This window comes from Taudactylus pleione, unplaced genomic scaffold (genome assembly GCF_031769625.1).
Source record: "Taudactylus pleione unplaced genomic scaffold, aTauple2 ptg000086l, whole genome shotgun sequence".
NCBI lineage: Eukaryota > Metazoa > Chordata > Amphibia > Anura > Myobatrachidae > Taudactylus > Taudactylus pleione.
The window spans coordinates 12,278,441-12,299,326 of NW_028284488.1; the positions used below are offsets into that span (position 1 = coordinate 12,278,441).

Below are 20,886 nucleotides of genomic sequence, written 5' to 3' on the forward strand. Positions count from 1 at the left end.
ATTTTTATCTCTAAAGCAATGATACAAAGCAATGAAGAGAGGCTCAAAATTAGCTACTGTACAACATATATAATCAGGGTGATTATTGGCCATAAATGAGAGTGGTAAATACACTTGTAAAATATTCCAGGACATCCTCTTACATTTATGATACACTTGAACATGAAGTACTGATAAGGAAGAAATGTTATCTACAGATGAGTCAGTTGTTCTTTAAAGTCATATAATGGGATGAATGTACATACAGTACTTCAACAATAACATGTGAGCATTAGAGTGGTAATTGTGTTACATATATATTATATAGGGGCTATTAATATTGAAGCACAAACTGTTACAAAATATTAAAGACAGATAATATCACTTACAGATATGTTTTCTACAGGTTTTTCCCTATAAAATGTCTAATACCTCGCTATGTGATGTACTACATGTGACAATGTGCAGACCGCAATTCCCAACAGCCTATGCAGCTGCTGAAGAGGTCAGGTGCTTGTCACATGACTGGTGTCAGGGGGTAAGGGTAGTGAGAGGGGAAGGAAAAGTTGGTGAGACCTGCGGTAACGGATTTGGAGAGCAGAGCAATGATGTGAGGGCGGCTGTTTCCAAAAGGAATACTAGCAATACCAAGGAACTGCTGTGTGCTGACAGAGTATAACCAGAACAGCAGGGAGAACGGGTATTTTAAGTGGGAGGGGGGAAAAAACGTAAGTACCCTCCCAAAAGTCTGTCCAGAGTAGTGCAGGAGAGTTATTCGTACAGCTGTGCCCAAATACAAGTCACAACTACATTTATCCCTGTCAGAGACTACTAACATAGACAGATTAAATAGCAAATGGTGGTATCTCAGTAATTGTCATCAGAGAGTCTGCGACCTTTTATACCAGTCAGGAAAAGAGATCAGACCAGAGCCCATCTCAGCAATAGGGCCTTAACATGTACACATACAGGAAGGAAAGGTCCTCGGTATAGGTCCTCTGTTTCCTCTCATGACTCCTCTTCCCCCCCACAGCCTTTTCCAGTAGGTGTTCCCCAAGGTCATGTTCTTGGACCTCTCCTATTCTCCTTCTATACATCCTCTCTAGATGAACTCATCAGCTCTTTTGACCTCAATTATCATCTCTATGCTGATGATACTCTGACCTACCTTTCCTCCCCTGATCTCTCCCTCTCTCTACTGACTCATATCTCTAACTGTCTCTCTGCTATCTCTTCCTGGATGTCCCAGCGATTTCTTAAACTTAGTATGTCTAAGACAGAGCTGATCGTCTTCCCACCCTCCACCATAACCTCACTTCCCACTATTTCTTTATCTATTGATGGCACAACTATCTCATCTAAGCCCAAAGTGCGCTGTCTTGGAGTTATCCTGGACTCATCCCTCTCCTTCAAACCACATATCCAGAACCTCTCACAGTCCTGTTGTTTTTATCTCAAAAAAATTTCCAAGATCAGACCCTATCTCACCCAGGATGCTACTAAAACCCTCATAAACTCACTGGTCATCTCAAGATTGGACTACTGTAACCTCCTCCTATGTGGCCTCCCCAAATCCCATCTCTCTGCTCTACAGTCTGTCCTCAATGCTGCTGCTCGGCTCATCTTTCTCTCCAAATGCTCTACATGTGCCTCCTTTCTCCTACAATCCCTCCGCTGGCTCCCCTTCCCTTTCAGAACCCAATTCAAGGTTCTCACCCTCGCTTACAAAGCCCTCTCCCAATCTTCTCCCATTTATATCTCTGGTCTAATCTCCCTTCACTCTCTTGTCCGCCCTCTTCGTTCAACTAATGCACACCGCCTTTCATGCCAACTGATTACTTCCTCTCACTCTCGCCTCCAAGATTTTGCAGTTCTGCTCCTTTGGAACTATCTCCCTCTCCCCATCAGACACTCCACCTCTCTTCAATCATTCAAACGGGCTCTCAAGACCCACTACTTCATCAAAGCCTTCCAGCTCTCATCCTAACTTGCTGCTGTATGCTCCTTCCTCCCCGTCTACCCCATCTGTGTCACACCTGTTTGTCTGCCCTTCCCTTTTAGAATGTAAGCTCTTAAGAGCAGGGCCCTCTACCCTCTTGTGCCTCTCCCTACTTTACTCATCTACTTCTTACTCCCTACTAGGGCACCTTACACTTGGTTGTTTATGCTCTGCTGCTTATGTGGGTGTTATGGTTGCTAATGTAGCAATGTATGTTATCCATGTGCTTGCCCTGCATTGTATTGTATTGTACTGTAAGTCACTGGTCACCTATTTGTTTATGTACTTTGTAAGGCACTGTGGAAAACTTGTGGCGCCATATAAATAAATAATAATAATAATAATAATAATAATAATAATAATAATAAATAATAATAAAATTTAAAATGGCAATAATATTAAATACAAACCACACATGGCTTTGTATGTAATATTATTGCTGATTTAAATCCACCAAAATTGACAGTTTTAAAATAATCATCCTAGCCTAGGGAAGCTTGGACCATCATCTTACTCTACTTTTAGTATCTGCATGAGGTATATACTGATTGGTCAACTTATTATTAGTTATAATTTTGAGTTTTGTGTTTATTATACTTGCATTGTAAATGTCTTAAAATTAATTTCATAGCAGCACTTTCAGCACTACAATCAAGGTAAAGATCCGATCATTATCCTTAATCTTAGGACAAATGCTAATCTTTATCTAAATTATTATATATTTCTTTTTTACATTTGCATATAATAAAGGGTATTTTTCTATGTTGTTCCATGTAAATACTAAACATTTAAAAAAAGAAGCAGTGTAATAATTGTGTGTGTACTGGCAGTTTTGTCTGTGGATGTAGAGAAAGACATTTAATCCAGTGTTTTGTATCCTTCATGGTACCTAGCAGGCAAAGATAGCACTACACAATTGTATTGCATTGTATTGTACTGTAGATCAAATGGTAAACATGCAATGGTTACATGCTTACAGTGTCAATAGTCCATGGCCCCCTTTTGATATCAATCCCTGTTTTGTTATTTCCCAGGCAGCCTGTCTCATGGCAGAAGCACTGTGCCATATAGTGGAAGCCAGATTTGGAGTGACACTCTGCTCTAGCAGCCCGATTCTCGGGGATCATTTACACTTCTACTGCTGTGTGAGCTTAGGGAGAACAGTGGTTATGTGATTGGTAAGTAAGGAGAAGATAGGAGGATGTGTTGCTGAGAATATCTCTGATAGGGCATTTGGTTACAACAAAACTCCTTATGCATACAAGAGTCAGCAAGGGCACTTACCATTACAATATAGTTATCCTGATTTATTTATCAAAGTTTGCTACAATGCCATGTTGCAGATAATCCAAGAAAGCCCCTAACTGGAAACTGTACTTGTACATACCCTAACTGGAAACTGTACTTGTACATACCCTAACTGGAAACTGTACTTGTACATATACTTTCAGGTTTCGTTTTCTTTTCACAGTGATAACAAGTTTTAAATGAAATGGGAAATCTGGCTCCATTCGGAAATTTGATGCCAAAATATATGTGAGATAAGAAAAAAAATGTTATTGTCTTTTAGAACATATGACAGACAAAATGACAATGCGGACGTGTAGACTGCAGCTTCCCGAACTTGGCTTGTTATCATTGCCACTGTCTTTCCTGAGCAGGAATTTAGTTCTCGGAAGACCAGGGAAAAGGACATGAGAGGAACAGGGAACATATATCATTAAGTGCATGTAATTAATACATGGTAGAGTAAAGAGAAATTAAACTAGCAGTAGCTCAAAGAAAATATCTTTATACCACATTGGTAATTTCCTGATAAAAACATTGTTGTAAGATGTACTGATTTATTCCCAAGTACTTTATTTTCTGTCTAAAGGGGGGTATCCACTTGTAGATATACAAACAACAGCACGATTATGACATTGCAATAGTGCTATCGTTTGTATAGCTAGTGATGTGCCTAGACTGAACGTTCACTTGTTCAGTCCCAGCACATCCCTCATCCCCACACATGCTGAACCTGACGAGATCGTCAGGTTGACCTGCATGTACGGGCGATGTCGGATGTCAGAAGTGACCAGCGGGCACGCACATCGCTGGTCGCTTCTGACCAAAACATGCCTGATGCATGCACGATGCATGCGTGATTTGCAAGCGATTGCACGATAACGATGTCGTTATCGTGCAATCGCTTGGCTAAATTGCTAAGTGGATACCCCCTATAAGAAACGCACCCACTTAAAGTGACAACGCTAAGATTTTTTAAATTGCATACATGACAGATTCTAAAGATTACTTACCGCTAATCATAAAATCATAAAAAACATTTTTAATTGCACATTTGCATCTAATACCCCTTTTACACTGGTCAAATAACCCGGGTTATTGCCATGTCAACCCAGATCACAGCTCAGTGTAAATGAGTCCCTGAAAAAAATCCCCAGCCCAGTGACTTGGCAATCCAACTCAAGTAGCGAGCAAGGTTGGATACGGGAAGGACCAGGGTTACGGGGCAGTGTAAAACAATAACCCGGGTCCCGTTTACAACATAGGAACAACTGGCTCATCGGCGCTTGTAGATGATGTCATCTCCAAGCACCGGCACAAAATGTAACACCGCAACCATGTACAGTGTAAATGGGCCGGCTCAAAAATAACCCAGGTTGGAGGCGCAATGTGAACGGGGTATTTCCCAGGTCTGTCCCGTGTTGGAACCGTGTTCCAAATCCCGTTTTAAACCAGAGATTTTAGTGTCAAACGGGTATATAGATATCCTCCACATCTACACATGTTCATTCTAAATTTTGGCCCATAATATAATTGAAAGCTTCCACTGCTTGTTCTCCCATGGTAAAACTAAATAAAATTCATAGACATTAATGGAAGAACATGAGCGAACAAATCAATGTTGAATATAGTGTTTGTGTGGTTTATTCAACAACGGCAACATATGTGAATAGACAGGATATATTACAAACATAAACAAACCCATAGTATAAATAGAGAATGTTCTCCTCTTAACTATTTCCTACCACTCACCATAATAAAATGATGGATAGCAATTCATTAAAGCCTGCAATGTCATTCTGTAATTGGAGAGGCAAAATTGAGGCAGTTCAGGGCCCAATTCTGCTAATTATGGAACTAAGTTGTCATTGGCAGCCTGTGATTCCAGCTTTTAATTTACTTTCCAGCACCTGTCTGCCGCACTGTGCATGTGCAGATCTGGGGCTGCAATGTCGCTTACAGTGCCCCGGCAGCATAATTTTTCAAGACATCCTCAGTAACTCTGAGGACTACTCAGATGTTCAATGGTCATGCAGTTGTTCCAATGGCTGCGTCTACAGATACAGCATAGGATCAGAGGAGTCAACACTGGACTTTTTTTTACTTGAGACACAACCTGCAGCTTTTGCTTATTTTAGCACAGTACTGTGCTACTGCATCAATCTCTGAATCAGGCCCTTATTGCAGAAGCAGATCTTCCACACTGGGGTTGCTGCAGAACACAGCAAGAACTTCCTCCAGCCACAGGCCATGCCAGGACAGAGGAAGCACTTTCAAGTCTTCCACATATCTTGATGTTATGAGATCATAGATAACAAAGATATGATGATAAAAAGCATGTCACCTAGAATTAGATAAATAGTACAAGTTATCTATTACTAAAGAGATTTAGGGAAGGTATGGATCCGGTCTACTCAGCACAGATCTGGTCACTCAAAATAGTAAAGTAAAAACGTAAAATATAATATAAATAAATAAAATAATGTTGCCCAATCTCTATGACATGGACACATTCTGCACCACAAGTATCACAAAGAACCCGATGGGCCCAAACTTTCAGGTATGTGACCATACGAAAATGAGTATCTTTGTTTTAGAGCAACATAACTATAACAGACCTTGTATAAAGTAAACAATTGTTTTATATGCTCAGTCCATCTAGCTGGTTTGGGGACATTTATTTCCATGGTTGCACTAATTGCCTGAAAGTAGCTTATGGGAATTTATCTCAACATAAAGCCCATAAAATAAAAATATGTTTATTTCAATCTACTACCTAAAGAGAGTCCTTCATTATTAATTGTATATAATTATGAATATTATTACCACTCATCAACATATAATATACCTGCACAGAGTCACATAAGAAAGAAAGATGGCGCCTGCCCATGAGAGCTTGCAATGTGGTGTATAATCTCCAATATGAAATGTGCTGCTCTTACATAATAGCCCTTTGTGAAAACAAGGATGGATGAATTGCAGTCAATGTGATCACCTGAATGCACACAATGCCATTCATTAGCAATGCCCCAACTACTGTAATCATCCATGCATGAACGGCCTCATGAGAGTACAAGCATATATAATAAAATGACCTTCCTTTGTGCATCCTATTATATATAGGTATATTCAGATTATAAGGGCAAACAATAGCTTTATTACCACAGTGCTGAGAAGCTTGCGCTGATGCATGCCAACAACAGTGAGTACTGCACCCAATGGAAACATCTGTGGGTGTACTTCGCTCTAGACCATTACCTTCATGAGAAAGGATGTTCACAGGATGATAGGTGATTGATAACTTCAAAGAATTCAATGCCCAAGTTCACCTGAGCATATCCTCACATGTACTGACAGCAGACAGACACACCATGGGCTACTGGTATGTCTATTGTGTAGTGCTATCTTTGCCTGCTAGGTACCATGAAGGATACAAAACACTGGATTAAATGTCTTTCTCTACATCCACAGACAAAACTGCCAGTACACACACAATTATTACACTGCTTCTTTTAAAAAATGTTTAGTTTTAGTATTTACATGGAATAACCCTTATTATATGCAAATGTAAAAAAGAAATATATAATAATTTAGATAAAGATTAGCATTTGTCCTAAGATTAAGGTCAATGATCTGATCTTTACCTTGATTGTAGATATAGTGCTCAAAGTGCTGCTATGAAATTCATTTTAAGAAATTTACAGAGCAAGTATAATAAACACAAAACTGAAAATTATAACTAATAATAAGCTGACCAATCAGTATATACCTCATGCAGATACTAATAGTAGAGTAAGATGATGGTCCAGCCTTCCCTATAGGCCCCCGCTATATGCGATTATGGCGGAGCAGACAAGAAAGGCTAGGATGATTATTTTAAACCTGCCAATTTTGGGGGATTTAAATCAGCAATAATATTACATACAAAGCTATGTGTGGTTTGTATTTAATATTATTGCCAATTTAAACTTTATTATTATTTATAATTATTATTATTTATTTATATGGCGCCACAAGTTTTCCACAGCGCCTTACAAAGTACATAAACAAATACAGTACCAGTCAAAAGTTTGGACACACCTTCTCATTCAATGTTTTTTGTTTATTTAAATTATTTTCAACATAGTAGATTAATACTGAAGACATCAAAACTATGAAAGAACACATGGAATTATGTTGTAAACAAAAAAGTGTTAAACAAATCAAAATGTTTTATATTTTAGATTCCTCAAAGTAGCCCCCTTTTGCTTTGATGACAGCCTTGCACACTCTTGGCATTCTCTCAATCAGCTTCATGAGGTAGTCTCCTGGAATGGTTTTGAATTAACAGGTGTGCCTTGTCAAGAGTCAATCTGTGGAATTACTTACCTTCTTAATGTGTTTGAGACCATCAGTTGTATTGTGCAGAGGTAGGGTTAGTACACAGTGGACACCACTATTTGACTACTGTTGTAATCCATATTATGGCACCAACCACTCAACTCAGTAATGAGAACCGACAGTCCATCATTACTTTAAGACATGAAGGTCAGTCGATACAGAAAATTTCAAGAACTTTGAATGTATCCTCAAGTGCATTTGCAAAAACCATCAAACGCTATTATGAAACTGGCTCTCATGAGGACCGCCCCAGGAAAGGAAGACCAAGAGTTACCTCTGTTACAGAGGATAAGTTCATTAGAGTTACCAGCTTCAGAAACCACTACTTAACAGCACCTCAGATTAGAGACCACATAAAGTCTTCACAGAGTTCAAGTAGTGGACAAATCTCAACATCAAGTGTTCAGAGGAGACTGCGTAAATCATGCCTTCATGGTCGTATTGCTGCGAAGAAGCCACTACTGAGGGTGAACAACAAGAAGAAGAGAATTGTTTGGGCCAAGAAACACAAGGAATGGACATTAGACCAGTGGAAATCTGTACTTTGGTCTGATGAGTCCAAATTTGAGATTTTTGGTTCCAAGCACCGTGTCTTTGTGAGATGCAGAGAAGGTGAGCGGATGGTTTCTGCATGTGTGGTTCCCACTGTGAAGCATGGAGGAGGAGGTGTGATGGTGTGGGGGTGCTTTGCTGGTGACACTGTTGGTGATTTATTCAAAATTCAAGGCACACTTAACCAGCATGGCTACCACAGCATTCTGCAGCGCCATGTCATCCCATCTGGTTTGCGCTCACTGGGACCATCATTTGTTTGTCAACAAGACAATGACCTCAAACACACCTCCAGGCTATGTAAGGACTACTTGGTCAAGAAGGAAAGTGATGGAGTGCTGCATCAGATGACCTGGCCTCCACAAATCACCCGACCCAATTGAGCTGGTTTGGGATGAGTTGGACCTCAGAGTGAAGGAAAAGCAGCCAACAAATGCTCAGCACTTCTGGGAACTCCTTCAAGACTGTTGGAAAACCATTCCAGGAGACTACCTCATGAAGCTGATTGAGAGAATGCCAATAGTGTGCAAAGCTGTCATCCAAGCAATAGGGGGCTACTTTGAGGAATCTAAAATATAAAACATATTTTGATTTGTTTAACACTATTTTGTTTACAACATAATTCCATGTGTGTTCTTTTATAGTTTTGATGTCTTCAGTAATAAAAGAAACAAAAACCATTGAATGAGAAGGTGTGTCCAAACTTTTGGCTGGTACTGTAGGTGACCAGTGACCAGGGCCGGTTCTAGACATTGTGGAGCTCAGGGCGAAAGTTCACAGTTGCGCCCCCCCCTCCCCCCAAAAAACAACTTTTTGTAGATGACGTACCTCTGCACGCGCTGAAAGCACACGCGTTTCCGGAAAGGGGGCGTGTCCTTGCTGAACATCCCCAATTCATCACACTGTGGGGCGTACCCAGCACTTATGAAGGTGCTGGGCTTCCCCCAAGCTCTCCCCTCGTGGCGAATAATTGCGATGTGCAGTAATGCACCTTACACAGTAATGCCCTTTATAAATACATTATGCCACATGCAGTAATGCCCCTTATAAACACATTATGCCACACGCAGTAATGCCCGTGATAACACATTATGCCACACGCAGTAATGGCCTTTATAACACATTATGCCACATGCAGTAATGCCCTGTATAACACATTATGCCACATGCATTAATGCCCTGTATAACACATTATGCCACATGCAGTAATGGCTTTTATAAATTATAACACATTATGCCACATTCAGTAATGGCTTTTATAACACATTATGCCACATGCAGTAATGCCCTGTATTAACACATTATGCCACATGCAGTAATTCCCTTTATAATACAGTATCCCCAATTCAAATTACGTCACACATTAGTCCCTTATGCATGTTATGACACACAGTGGTGCCCCTTTTACACAATGCCCAAATTAGTGCCCCTTATACACAAGGCCCACAGTACTGAGTAGTAGTGCCCCTAATACAATGCCCACAGTAGTAGTGCCCCGTATAGTAGTGCCCACATTAGCAGTGCCCCAGTAATAATGCCCCCTATAGTAGTTCCCAAAGTTGGAATGCCCCCATTAGTGCCCCCTATAGTAGTGCCCCCAGTAGGAATGCCCCCTTAGACATGTCCCCAGTGTTAATGCCCCCTTATAGACATGCTCCCAGTAGTAATGCCCCCTTATAGACATGCCCCCAGTAGAAAATGCCCCCCTATAGACATGCCCCCAGCAGTAATGCCACCTATAGACATGCCCTCAGTAGTAATGCCCCTTATAGACATGCCCCTTGTAGTAATGCCCCTTATAGACATGCCCCCAGTAGTAATGCCCCTTATAAACATGCTCCCAGTAGTAATGCCCCCCTATAGACATGTCCCCAGTAGTAATGCCCCCAGTAGTAATGCCCCCTTATAGACATGCCCCCAGTAGTAATGCCCCCTTATAGACATGCCCCCAGTAGTAATGTCCCCATGCCTCCCTTCTGAAAAATAAAAAATACAAACACAATACTTACCTTAGGCCCCGCTCCTGCATCCGCTTCCGTCCGGTCCGACCACGGCTCCACCACGGATCTATGGGAGAGACATCATGACGTCCCTCCCATAGTGCTCTATGCGGGAGCCGGAGCTCTGGAGTGAGCTTCGGCTGCCTCTGCAGGGAGGGAGCCGGGTGCCCACTGATAACAAATATCAGCTGGTGCCTGGCAACGCGGGGGGGACCAGCGCTGTTTTTTTTTTATTATTATGGGAATTTTATTTTTTTACCTTCTGGGGACTCAGTGGCGCCCTCTAGGGGCCGGCGCCCCGGGCGACTGCCCTGTTAGCCCACCCCTAGAACCGCCACTGCCAGTGACTTACAGTACAATACAATACAATGCAGGACAAGGACATGGATAATATACATTGCTACATTAGAGACCATAACACCCACATAAGCAGCAGAGCATAAACAACCAAGTATTAGGTGTCCTAGTGGGGAGTAAGAACATAGATGAAATAAAGTAGAAAGAAGAGGGTAGAGGGCCCTGCTCGTAAGAGCTTACATTCTAAATGGGAGAGGCAGACAAACAGGTGTGACACAGATGGGGTAGACTGGGAGGAAGGAACGTGTAGTAGCAAGTTAGGATGAGAGCTGGAAGGCTTTAATGAAGTAGTGGATCTTGAGAGCCCATTTGAATGATTGTATAGAGCTGGAGAGTCTGATGGGGAGAGGGAGAGAGTTCCAAAGGAGGAGAGCACCACGGGCAAAATCTTGGAGGCAGGAGTAATCAGTTGGCATGAAAGGTGGCATGCATTAGTTGAACAAACAGGGCGGACAGGAGAGTGAAGGAAGATGAGATCAGAGATGTAAATGGGAGAGGAACAAGTGAGGTCTTTGTAAGCGAGTGTGAGAACGTTGAATTGGGTTCTGAAAGGGAAGGGGAGCCAGTGGAGGGCTTGTAGGAGAGGGAAGGCAGATGTAGAGCATTTGGAGAGAAAGATGAGCCGAGCAGCAACATTGAGGACAGACTGGAGAGGAGAGAGATAGGATTTGGGGAGGCCAGATAGGAGGAGGTTACAGTAGTCCAATCTGGAGATGACCAGCGAGTGAGAGTTTTAGTAGCATCCTGGGTGAGATTGAGTCTGATCTTGAATATATTTTTGAGATGGAAATGACAGGACTGCAAGAGGTTCTGGATATGTGGTTTGAAGGAGAGGGATGAGTCCAGGATAACTCCAAGACAGCGCACTATGGGGCTAGATAAGATAGCTGTGCCATCAATTGATAAAGAAATAGTGGGAAGTGAAGTTATGTGGGAGGGTGGGAAGACGATCAGCTCAGTCTTGGACATGTTAGGTTTAAGAAATCGCTGGGACATCCAGGAAGTGATAGCAGTGAGACAGTTGGAGATACGAGTCAGTAGCAAGGGGGAGAGATCAGGGGAGGAAAGGTAGATCTGAGTATCATCAGCATAGAGATGATAATGGAGGTCGAAAGAGCTGATGAGTTCACCTAGAGAGGATGTATCGAGGGAAAATAGGAGAGGTCCAAGAACAGAGCCTTGGGGAACACCTACTGTAAGAGGCTGCAGGGGGGAAGAGGAGTCATGAGAGGAAACAGAAGGATTGGCCAGAGAGGTAGTAGGACAGCCAGGAGAGGGCAGTGTCACGTAGACCAAGGAGTGAAGGTTTTGCAGCAGGAGAGGGTGGTCCACAGTATCAAAAGCAGCAGAGAGGTCAAGGAGAATGAGCAGAGAGTAGTGGCCCTTGGATTTGGCAGCAAGGAGGTCATTGCTGACTTTCATGAGGGCAGTTTCAGTGGAGTGGAGAGAACGGAAGCCAGACTGAAAAGGGTCAAGGAGGGAGTGAGAGGAAAGAAAGGTGGTAAGGCGGTTGTAAACAATATGGTCAAGGAGTTTGGAGGCAAAAGGGAGGAGAGAGATGGGTCGGTAGTTAGAGAGAATGTTAGGATCAAAGGTACGTTTTTTAAGAATGGGGGAGACAAGGGCTTGCTTAAATGCAGAAGGAAAAGTGTCTGACGAGGGGGAGAGATTAAGGAGGTGGGCAAGATGGGAGCAGGCAGAAGGAGAGAGATAGCAGAGGAGGCGGGAGGGGATAAGGTCAAGGGGGGAGGTGGAAGGGCGGGAGGACCTGATGAGGGCCATGACTTCCTCTCCAGATACAGAGGAGAAGGATGTCAGAGCCGGTAAAATGGATGGAGAGGGGTGATACGGGAGAGGAGGTGGAGAGCTGGGGGACTGGTTGGATATGATGTCCTGATGTATGGAATCAATTATAGATGTAAAGTAGGTAGCAAAGTCAAGGGCAGAGAGCGAGAAGGGGGCAGAGGAGGGAGTTGAAGGTGGTGAAGAGACGCTGGGGATTTGAGGATTGAGTGGAGATGAGGTTCTTGAAATATGACTGTTTAGAGAGGGAAAGGGCAGCACTGTAGGATGAGAGCATAAATTTGAAATGGAGAAAATCTGCCTTAGAGTGTGATCTTCTCCCCTGTCGCTCGGTGGTTCGTGAACACTTTTGCAGGTATCTGGTACATTTAGAATGTCATGGTTGAGGTGTGGATCTGCAAGGGTGAGTAGTGATTGCTGGAGCAACAAAGTCAAGAGCAGAAGTAAGGGAGGCATTGTATAGGGAGGCAGCTTGTTCAGGGCAGGAGAAAGAGAGGATAGGGGAGATCTTTACTGCCAAAACTGTTAAAAACCAGTGGATTTCAAACACGGTGTTTAGTAAATAAACACCAAGATATTTTGAAATGGGGACCTGCCAACATGTTAGGTGCTAGTCTGCAGGGAGCCAGGAGAAAGCTATATATAAATATTGCATTGCATCAGTTCTAAAATGGCAGGTAGGTGACAATAATCAGCACATCTACATTCAGTACACACTTTTCAAATTTGGGGGTCTATTTACTAAGTAGTGTTAGGAGACAGAGTGAAAAGTGATAAGGTGCCAGCCAATCAGCTCCCAACTGTCATTTTTCAAACACAGCCTGTGAGATGACAGAACTTTGCTGTCAAGAACTTACAGAGAACTCGCAAGTCGCAGACCCCTAAGGTAGCACAGAGTGAGAAAGATGAGGAAAATGGAAGGTGCAGGAACAGCATATACCATAGGAGGAGAGACACTACAGGACAGACTAGGCAGTAACTGAAGTAGTACCGCAGTCTGTGGGCCTGATTCAGAGATTTACGCTAACGCAATCGCAGCTTCGATCTTGCACAAAATGCAGCTGCGAAAATATGTTAATGACTCACTCGCCGTCCAGTGCTTAGCGACATCCACTAAAAGCATTACACATCTGCCACTCACGCACATAACCAGAAACATTGAATGCAGATCAGGCGGCCCTCAGCCTTCTTAGTAAATCTAAGCGATAGAAGACATAGCTGATCTCCAGACACGCAGAGGGCTGTTCTGCTGTGAGTAAGAATGCAGTAGCTAATTTATGGATGCTCAGAAAAAAGTGCATAAACAGTCCGACGCGCCTGAGTTTCTCTAGCCACCCCCATTACCTCCTCCAAATGCTGACTACCTGCCACTCACTTTGCAAGCGGATCCTCTGTGCGAGCTTAATCACAGACCAATCACTGCACGTGTGGCAAACAATCACTCGATCTGCATAAATATCGGCACTGCATACATCTCTGAATCAGGCCCTGAGTTTGTAGTGATTGGATTTGTGCCTGTAGAAGCAGTAATAGCAGGAGTAGGTAGATTGCCGCAGTCTGATTAAGCAGCAATTTCAGATGAACTTGAAGAAGCATTAAATGCAAGAATTAGTGGAATGTTACAGTCTGATGAATTTGTTAAAGCAGTAAATGCAGGTACTAGGTGAAATGCTGGAGTCTAATTAAGCAGAAACTTGAAATGAACTTGCTGAAGCAGTTAATTCAGGAACAGGTGGAATGCTGCAGACTGAATAAGCAGCAACAGGAGAATCACTGCAGGAGAAATGACGGGAGGAATGCTGCAGTCCAAGTGAGCTTTAACAGGAGATTCATTGCAGGAGCAACGATTGGAGGAATGCTGTAGTCCAAGTGAGCGTTAACAGGAGATTCAATGCAGGAGAAATGACTGGAGGAATACTGCAGCCCAAGTGAGCAGTAATAGGAGATTCACTAAAGGAGCAATGAATGAAGGAACTGGATGATACTACAGTAGCTAACAGAGAAGCTGATCACCAGAAGCCTTCACCAGCAGTCCTCAGAGGAAGAGATGAAGATCAGGCAATGCTACATAGACCAGGAATCCTGAATCTAGATTGGCTGACTGGAGATGGAGGGATATCCAAGGCGGTGGCATTCATGGATGCCACTGCTGCATGGAACACTCCTGTGGCTTGAGCCTGGCCATAGGAAACCATAGCTTGGCGAACTCTGCAGGAAAGAACTGGGGAGCTTAACCAATCACAGTCTGGACCCAGTATGTGAGGTCCAGGGTCCGATAGATTGTGAAACTAATAGTCTCCAAGTCTTCAGAGCTTATCTCTTCATTTAAGCCTATCAGCCCTCCTGACTCATGGATGGAAATGTATGAGGTACAGAGTCTCCCACTGGCTGTTGGACACAAACATACAGGACATATTTTTGGTAATTTTAGGACAAGTTATGCCTTTATATAACATTAGATGGAAAATGGCACTGCAAGTTAGTGATTCAAACACCAAAGTGTTACTTACAGCCAAGTGCCCTTTCTAAATGCTTGAAGTTTTAGTGCTATTTACCATTGCTCACACTGCAGCAACTATATCCTGGCACCCTTGGTAAAACATGGACAACACTGGAGTGCCTATATAAATATATATATATATATATATATATATATATATATATATATATATATGTGTGTGTGTATCCAATCGGACTGGCAATCAATCTTCAATAAATGTCAGCTGCATGTGTGCCCTCCTCAACAGTTACTGTATGTATATAGAAATATAACAGGTGGCATTACAGGTCTTTGCAAATAAATTCAAGCTGTAATTATTTGCAAAGACCTGGAGTGTCGCCTGTTGTTATATATTGTTATATATAATATGCAATCCAGAAAGTAAAACCCGGTTGGCAGTAAAAAAACAAAACAAAGTCACCTCCTGTATGTAAGCATTGATCATATCTGTCCATGAGCTTTAGAGTCCCCTTATTGTACTCAGCTGCTTCCAGTCCATTGAACCAGTTGTTGACTGCAAACTTCAACTCATCACCACTTCCAAAACATTTTCTGTCCAGGAACTCTTTGAGCTTAGGGCCTGATTCAGAGTTGGGAATAGAGAGAGAGATAGCACTTAACTGTGTACCTGGAAAAACCATTTTGCAATGCAAGGGGTGTAAATACATAATTTTTTTTTTGCATGTAGGGTAAATACTAGCTGCTTTTACATGTAGCCCACAAATACTGCACAGCTTTATTATTACTCTACAATTTAGATGTCAGTTTGGACACCTCCCTCCCAAATCTAAATCTCTCTGCACATTTTAAATCTGCCCCACCTGCAGTGCAGCATGGTTTCACCAAGATGATCAGTTGAGAGAGATATCTCTCTCTATTCCCAACTCTGACTCAGGCCCTTAGTCCAAAAAAAGGTAAACATCGCTTAGAGCAAGGTGCAGACTATAGGGTGGATGATCGCAAACTTCCCACCAAAACTGTGACGGGCGCCCCAGTTGATCGTCAACATGCAATGCACATTTGTTCAACCATTATTGAACATTTCATACCATTTTTTCACATCACCATATACCTGCTTACAGATAAATTTCATCAGGTCTCACTTTCTGCGCATTCAAGAACCAAATAAAATTCCTCACTTCACAGCTGGAGGGATTTAGCTTTATAGGGTTTATTTTTAACAATGCACAACATCGCCAAAAACAACCATAACAGCACTCCACTCACAGAGCACTTAGAAAACAGGTTAGGGAGACCGTTCGACCATGAATTGGTTACAGTGAGTGAAATGCATAGTGGGAATTCGCAAAAGCACAGGCGAAACTGGGGGGTGGTCCGGGGGTGGACAGGATCACCCATTAGCCCAGTTCGCCGAACCGCCACTGCCCGCCCACCACCGTCCAGGGCAGTGGCTGGTAGCCGCCCTGCACCCTCCCACACCTGCTGCCACAATCGGAGCTGAGCTCCGATCGGGCAGCTCTACAGTCTACGGCTTCTGCGCAATGCGCACGGGCAGAAGCTTACCTTAAAAAGAAAAAAATGGCTGCCGGGGGAGATGCTGTGCATGCCCAGCAGCAGCTCTTCCCACAAGCAGCGGCGCAGATAGAGCAGAGGATGGTGCAGCACTGAGCAGGTAAGTGCTAGCAGCGGCAGTGACTGCAGGGGGAAGGGGGGATTGGAGCTGACTGCACAGGGGGCTGGAGTGGGGGAGCTGACTGCACAGGGGGCTGGGAGGGGGAAGGTTGAGCTGACTGCACAGGGGGCTGGGAGGAGGAAGATTGGAGCTGACTGCACAGGGGGGCTGATAGGGGGAAGGTTGGAGCTGATTGCACAGGGGGCTGATAGGGGGAAGGTTGGAGCTGATTGCACAGGGGGCTAGGGGGGATTGGAGCTGACTGCACAGGGGGCTGAGGGGGGTTGGAGCTGACTGCACAGGGGGCTGGGGGGGGAAGGTTGGAGCTGACTGCACAGGGGGCTGGGTTGGAGCTGACTGCACAGGGGCCTGGTGAGGGTTAGAGCTGACTGCACAGGGGGCTGGGGGGGAAGGCTGGAGCTGACTGCACAGGGCTGGGGTGACATGGGCTGGGGAATGATTCTGACGAACACTGGGGCTGGGGGAATGGGGCAGAGAGATGCACACGGGCTGGGGAAATGGGGATGAGAGATGCACTGGGGCAGAGAGATGCACACTGGAGTCGGGGGGAATGGGGCTGAGAGATGTACACTGGGGCCGGGAGAATGGAGCTGAGAGATGCACGCTGGGGCTGGAGGAATGAGGCTGAGAGCCACAGGTGGGCCTAAGGATGGAAAGATGCAGGAGGTCCTGGAGATGGGGAGGCCCAGGGGGTCATGGGGATGGTGAGGCCCAGGGGGTCCTGGTGGGAGACAAAGGGGCCTGGAGAAGGAGAGACATGGGTGCCTGGAGATAAAGAGACACAGCCTGGAGATCCACAGGGGGGCCTAGGGATGGAGACATTGGGTGGTCTGGAGTAACACTGGGGAGCCTGGAGAGACAAAGAAGTTTGATCAGGGAAATTCAAATTTTTCCTGCACAAAAACTTCTGTTACTACAGTATATATTATCTGGTTATGATGATGACATGGGTTATATTTCTACATAAACAGGCATCTTCCAGACAATGTGATCTCCTGCATGAATAGTGAATACCGGCTGAAGACACTGCCCAGTGAGGCTCAAATTCCTCAGAGGTTCCCCGTTCCCCTCAAATTCCTCAGAGGTTCTACCATATAGGTAAGAAAAGACTTTCAAACTGACTGGGGCCCCAAAAACTGTAGCATTAAGTGCAGCACTTGGCTCTGACAGCATGAGGGAGCTGGCACTGCACAGTGCTCACCCGTACTTCTGGCACCCACCACCACACTGGACCACTGGGGTTCGGGTGTCAAGGCCACACCCCTTCCCAAGTGACCATGCCCCTGTCAATGAGGCCACGCCCCTTTGCCAGCGGCGCGCGGCAACGCCATGCACACAAAGACCCTCCTCACACAGAGTAACACCATGGGGACAGACACCACTGGTGTGTGATACTGTTTTCTTTCCCAAGAAACAGTAACACAATATCTGACATGCTGAAACTGGGACCACCTATTACCAGATCTCTAGTTTCGCCTATGCGCAAAAGGTCTTTACTTTCTAGATTTCTGGATTACCTATATATATATATATATACATGCCTCTATATACACAGTATATAAATAATTTTCTGTTTTTCATGACTATGATCAGCATTCATATTTAAAGTAGAGTTCTGCTTCGATTGTAGTATTTATTTTGCTTCAAGGTTAAACTGTATTGTAAAGGATTATGCAAATAATTTCACACATAGTTCTAGTCTGGTCAATTTTAGTAAATATATGTTATATAGGCAGAGTATATTTCCTATATTATAACACAAATGTTTGCATAAAGAAGCAACATCAATATGAATAGCTAGGAAAAGTGAGAGAATGTTTTCTGGGAAACTCCAGTTCTGTATTATTTTATGGCAACATGTTATATTTATAATTTGTTTCCAGGAGATTATATCTGCCTTTTCCAGATAAAAATAAAAAAGTGGTTCAAATGTAACAAAATTCTATATCTGTATGGTAAACATAGCTATATTTAAATGGCTACAAATTAGACGCAGTGATGATGGGTATGGCTGGTTCTCATTTCCCATGAAAGCTCCCATGGGATATTAACATTTATGCACTGGAACTAAATGGAAAAATGATAAGGCAATGAATATTATTCCTGTTAACTAGTTTTTCTAAAACACCCCTTTCAATAACTGAAACAAGAGATACTGTATAATTATGACAACAAACAGGGGTGTTACAATAAATATAAGGGAACTATATTTGAAAACGAGCTAGTATGTAAGTAAAAATAGATAAATTGGTGAAAATGGGGCACCAACGATATTTAAGCAAGTTATAGTTCTAAGCTCCATTGTTAATTGCTTTAAAACTACCTTTATAGGAGTGTGCGTCATTAGTCTAGCACCCACTGTTCTGGGACTAAAAGGGAAGAACTATGAGCCAACTCTTCATCTGAAAAGAGTAGAAGAAATGTTCTAGATACATAATTATTAATTTATTATGACATTTTTAACCCATTCTTTGCTGAGCATATTTTGGCAATTTTTGGGCAGGTCATTTGGCAACATAAATATCACAAATTAAAATTGGGAAACAAAAAAAGATCCTTTCCCAATAATGAAAATACTTTATTCTTACAGTATTTTTTTATGAGTTAAATCAAATAAGTTTGTGAAATTTTTCAATCATGCTAATCAAAATCTGATAAAAAATAATCACAAATTTGCATTTTGAAAAGTAGCTCTATTTAATTTCCTGCTGTACTTTGCCTAGGAATGTCTCAAGGGGCTCTACTTGCTTTGGTAACACTTTTTTCTTGTTAGAAATGACATGATGAAAATGGTCACTATGTTTGTCCCACACTGCACCCATGTTTTCCAGAAAAAAAGTATGTGAGAGATCAAAAAAATTACTTTTAATGACATATTGCACCCTGTCATTTTTTAAGACATAAGATGGTCACCCACTATTTCAGAATGGTTTTTGGCTTTGTGATTCCACAAAACTTTTGCACCACACAGCTTTCTCAACTTCATTGAACTCTCACTTCTCTTAACAATTCTCTGAACAGAGGCGGGGGTAGCTCGAGGAGAGAGTTGATAGGGCCCAGGAGCTGGCTGGCAACTTTTAGCCTGGGGGGCAAATGCATGCAGGCAGCCCTGGCAGAGGAGTAGCGTGTAGCCATGGTGCTCGAAGAGCGTGCGTGCTACGGCGCCCCCCCCCTCAAGTGTTCCAGAGAGGAGGCGGGTCCATATGGGATTAATGTAAAGTAATAATAAAGATTAGGGGCAGCCCCGTCATAGTGCCTATATGCAGTGCCCCCCTGTGCCCCAGGAGAGGTCCCCCTTATGCAGGCCTCCAGTAGTGCCCCCAGTAGTGATCCCCCCTATGCAGTGCCCCTTATACAGTGCCCCCAGTAGTGGTCCCCCTGTGCCCCCAGTAGTAAGCCCCTTATATAGTGCCCCCAGTAGTGGTCCCTCCTGTGCCCCCAGTAGTAAGCCCCTTATATAGTGCCCCCAGTAGTGGTCCCCCCTGTGCAGTGCCCCTTGTGCCCCCAGTAGTAAGCCCTTTATATAGTGCCCCCAATAGTGGTACCCCCTATGCAGTGCCCCTTATGTAGTGCCCCCAGTAGCAGTCCACCCCCATGCAGTGCCCAAAATAGTGGTAACCCTTATGCAGTGCCCCTTAAATAGTGGCCACAGTTGTAGACTCCCCCTATGCAGTACCCCCAGTATTGCCTTTTATATAGAGCCCCCAGCAGTGGTCCCTCGATGCAGTGCCCCCAGTGGTAGTCCCCTCCCCCCTATGTAGTGCCCCTAATAGTAGTCCCCTCCCCCCTATGCAGTGCCCCTAGTAGTAGTCCCCACTGCTTGTAGTGCCCCTAATAGTAGCCCCCATTTGTAGTGCCCCCAGTAGTAGTAGTCCCCCCCTTGTAGTGCCCCCAGTAGTAGTAGCCCCCCTTGTAGTGCCCCCAGTAGTAGTAGTCCCCAGTAGTAGTAGTCCCCCCCTTGTAGTGCCCCCAGTAGTGGTCTCCCCCTTGTAGTGCCAGCCCCCCCAGAAGACACACGTAATAAAAAAAATAAGAAAAACCCACTTACCTGAATCCCCGCTCCTGCCACGCCATCCGCTCCTCCATCTGTCCTCCCAGGCCGGGCCGCTGTGCATTATGGGAGAGACGTCATGATGTCATGACGCCTCTCCCATTACTCACTGCAGGAGCCGGAAGATGGAGCGGCTCCTGCAGTGGGCGCAGCAGCAACTAATGAGAGTCTGTCAGACTCTCATTGGCTGTTGATCAAAACAAACACACAGCTGCCGGAGCTGGCGGCTGTGTGTTAGTCAGTGTAGCGCTGACTGAACTCCGTCCGGTCAGCGCTACACACCCGTTGCAGCCTGTGTCACAGAGACACAGACTGCCCGCAGTC

General features: G+C 43.9%; 1 protein-coding gene across 2 annotated transcripts in view; it reads left to right on the plus strand.

Moving 5' to 3' along the window:
* The window catches only part of LOC148529166 (uncharacterized), a 60,978-nt gene that overhangs the window by 14,111 nt on the left and 25,981 nt on the right, over window positions 1–20,886 (plus strand). The window contains exon 2 of one of the 2 annotated variants that reach the window (XM_088468897.1): window positions 3,013–3,156. The gene's annotated coding sequence lies outside the window, so the exon portion shown is untranslated. Of the gene's footprint in view, window positions 1–3,012; window positions 3,157–17,500; window positions 17,610–20,886 lie in introns of those variants that run through there. The other variant, XM_088468898.1, reaches the window with a different exon arrangement.